Below are 4,457 nucleotides of genomic sequence, written 5' to 3' on the forward strand. Positions count from 1 at the left end.
GGTCCCTGATAAAAAACTAGATGCACTTCCGCAGGGTCCCTGATAAAAAATTAGATGCACTTCCGCAGGGTCCCTGAAAGTGTTCTGTTTGAAGTGTAAATAAAACCAAAATCAATACGAACAAATTGTAAATTAAGTGTTCCTTATGTGACGTCATTTTAATGTCTACTGACTTACTAGCTGACAGACAACACAATAACGTGGATTAGTGCGATTGGTTAACAGAGGTGTTTTTTCTCCACGCGCCCTTCGGCCCTTTTCAGGGAAATAACCCATTTGGTTTGAATTTCACGTTAAGAAAAGCTCCTGTAGTTTTGTTTATAAAATCATGAAAAATTTCCATAAACCTGCTGTCACTACAGTGTTCATGTTCAGATTATTGTGCTCCTGAAGTTCAACATGTACCTGTACTATTGTTTATTTTGGACTCACAACATCTGCTTACTATCACATGTATAAAGGTTGGTGAAATGAAAGCTTAAATAGCCGAGTTTTAGCCTATTGAAGCTAATATGAGAGCGAAGCCACATGTCGGAAAAATTCACGAGGCTCCAGGCTATCTTGACTCATTTCTACGTGTTCCTGTAATGCCTCAATCCCTAAGCTTTTTCGAATGTTTCAAAATCTAGTGTGTTTAAATATACTTGCTAGCTCACATTAGTCATTACACATATTATTAATATTTGATACTCTTACGAATGATGAAGTACGAAATACAATTAGGCTTAACCTTTTCATTTTTACAAGTTATGTATAAAAATGATAAATATCACTAATTATTTTCTGTAAAGTATCCTTTTTAAATGTGCAAATCCAGCATTTCGCAGCACAAGAGCTCCAATACATCTCTAAATATTTCTATAGGACGCTAGAAGCACACTTCGGATTCCCAAGTTAGGCCAATCCAATTTCTACAAATCTCCACATTTTTTTAGTATGTAGAACAAAAAAAAATAGTTTTTAGTTTGATTGAAATTTGTTTGACACATACTTTTGCCAAATGATATAATTGGATGATTAATAAACATCAATTTAAATTTAACTTAGTACTCGGGGGGGGGGGGAAGTACAATTTTAAAAATATGCTTAACTTTGTCCGCGAAAGCACTCCCCCTGTCCCCCCTAGTGGCTCAACGTTAAATAAGCGAGCGTACAAGGCTAAAAATCGGGTGTCGATATCTGTGGTAAGCAGAACACAGATAGCTCATTGTGTAGATTTGTGCTTTAAAACACCAATACCAATTGCCCACGAAACATAAGAATGTAAATTTTTAAGTATCTTATTTAGAATTGTTGAAAATCAAATACCTGGTAAAAGTGCGACGTAAATCAGACACATGCTACTTGAAATTAAAACCTTGTTGATCTGTTAAGCGAATGTGTTATGCTTAACACCTAATTAACAGATCTCTCACGCCTAATCTAAGAAAATATTGATGTAAGTTACACTATTATATTACAACAAATACAATGTGACTGAAACACAGATCCAGTACTTTAGCATGAAAATTAATATTGCTATGGTTACAGGTTAAATAAGGAGTATTTCAACGAAAATATAATTAGCATATATACTCTAACTCTTCTACAAATAATGATAAGTTCGTAAATAGTTTAATAGTTCAAACGTGTCAGAATATGAGGACCGGTTATAAAAATATAGTTTTATTTCAGAATTTTACGACAGATTAACAGCTTGCAGTCAGAAGAACGAGATGACCCTATAAATATTCATCACAGATGCTGGCCACTTTGAAATATCCTCACCACCGAAATATTGAATAATGGATCTTAATATAAATGTTCTCGGTGTAACTTTTGTAAAAAATAAAGACAAAAAAGATTACTGTTCTATTTCCAAATATTTCACCTCTGCTTAGAGACCTTTCTCTCCCCTGGATTCAAATCACATGGCCTCTTCCTTATAAAGTTATACTGTAGATTTTGTGTGCTTCTCTTTAGTAGATTTTGTTTGTTTGTTTGTAATGATGCACAAAGCTACACAATGGGCTATCTGTAAGTAAACGAGAATGCTTGATTGTTAACTAGATAACCGAGAATGCTTGATTGTTAACTAGGTAACCGAGAATACTTGATTGTTAACGAGGTAACCGAGAATGCTTGATTGTTAACGAGGTAACCGAGAATGCTTGATTGTTAACGAGGTAACCGAGAATGCCCGATTGTTAACGAGGTAACCGAGAATGCTTGATTGTTAACGAGGTAACCGAGAATGCTTGATTGTTAACTAAGTAAACGAGAATGCTTGATCGTTAACGAGGTAACCGAGAATGCCCGATTGTTAACGAGGTAACCGAGAATGCCCGCGATTGTTAACGAGGTAACCGAGAATGCTTGATTGTTAACGAGGTAACCGAGAATGCCTGATTGTTAACTAGGTAACCGAGAATGCTTGAATGTTAACTAAGTAAACGAGAATGCCTTATTGTTAACGAGGTAACCGAGAATGCCTGATTATTAAGCCTATGGCTAATCGGCGACACTAATATATCCTAACCCATTTCTGCTACAAAAGATATGACTTTGGCAATTACCAAACATTAAGAATAGCGAAATAAACGAAAAATATAGAATATTATTCACAAATATTTTCCACGTGCACTTAAACCCATATAAAGCGTTAATGGGCAACAACCACAATTATTAACCCAAGTTGTGCTGATGAGATGACACTGCTTGAATACGCAGTTAACAGATAGTCATTGTACGGATTTTGTTACATAATATGAACATACATTTTGTATTTCATAAGAACAGTTAAAAAGTTTGAAATAAGACAAAGAATTCAACACCAGCAATTTAATAGAAACGTTCCTATAGGCTGTACCAAAGCAAAATTCTAAGTTTCAAAAAAAAACAAATAACTAAAAGCCCATTAAAAATAAATTGTTTGTTTTGAATTTCGCGCAAAGCTACACAAGGGCTATCTGCGCTAGCCGTCCCTAATATAGCAGTGTAAGACTAGAGGGAAGGCAGCTGGCACTCGACTTGCAGTCTGAGGGTCGCGGTTCGAATCCCCGTCACATCAAACATACTCACCCTTTCAGCCGTGGGGGTGTTCTAATGTTACGGTCAATCCTACTATTCGTTGGTAAAAAGAGCAGCCCAAGAGTTGGCGGTGGGTGGTGATGATTCTAACCACATTAAAAATAAAACTGGTTAAGATAAACGTGTTGAATAAAGTCGTACTTTCCTAGTTTGTAGTCTTACAGCAGAGGAAGTTTATCATAAATAAACTAAAATGAAAATAAGAAGTAATATTCTATGTGATCCGATTTGACAACAATCGTACATACAGAGTTTTGTTATGAAGTAGGTGAAACAGTCAAGTTATTATATATGTATATATCAAATATGCAGTTATGAATTACCTGAACATAACTCTCTCGTATAATATCCGTCGCGTGTTAGTTTTAAATAGGTTATTTTTCGTTTATTACTGTATTTTATCTCAATATTATTTCTCAAACTCGTTGTATAGAAACTACATCCTAAGAATATAAATATACAATATTTTTAAAAATGAACAAACTCAAATATCATGGCTTTTACTTTCTCGTGCGTTCAGTAGCTAAAACAAACAATTCCTCTTATGTCTGATCTATCGACAAATAAACAAATTTACGCTTTCTAGTTGACAGTGGAAACTTAAATACCCTGGTGGAAGATAACATAACAAGAAACTTATTTAAATAGTCCCAGGTGTTTCAGCAGTAAGACTACAGGCTTACAACCCTAAAACCCGGGCTTAGATATCCGTAGTAGCCAGAACACAAAATTGTATTGTGTAGATTTGCGCTAAACAACAGAGAAACAAATTATTAGTTTATCTATACAATTAAAGCAAAGTAATGAAAAGACAAGGCATTTAGGCTTTTTTGTAAACAAATCGACTGTTATTACTTTTTTGTGGTAAAAAACACAAAAAAAACAGTTTTTAATGTAGACAAAGAGTGTGCGTTTAATTCAATATTCCTGAAGTGTGTAGGTAATAAAACAGTCACGTGTCAAATAATGAAATTACATTAAATAAATAAAGAAAATTTCAGATTACCTTTACAGAAACTGAAAATAAAATTAGTGCAAAAATGTTAAAATGCTTATATTTCCCAGTTGACAAAATCCTCAAATCTATAAATCCACGGCAGCGAACACAAACATCGCGAATTGACTGAAGAATGGTCAAAGGCTATTATCTTGTCTTCTCCTTCAAGAAAATATTTATCAATGGGTATTTGGTGAGCTTACCGAACAACAACACGTTTGAAACCTATAAATCGAGTTAGATTGGAGTAGCTCGCACAAGTTTTAGGAATAAAATATATTTTACTTTAATCTGATTCTCATTTAAGAGGTACACTTTAGCTCTTGGTAACGAGACGTGGATGTTCCATGGACCTGTGGTCTGGGGTATATATATATATATATATATATGC

Source organism: Limulus polyphemus, unplaced genomic scaffold (assembly GCF_000517525.1).
Source record: "Limulus polyphemus unplaced genomic scaffold, Limulus_polyphemus-2.1.2 Scaffold1392, whole genome shotgun sequence".
NCBI lineage: Eukaryota > Metazoa > Arthropoda > Merostomata > Xiphosura > Limulidae > Limulus > Limulus polyphemus.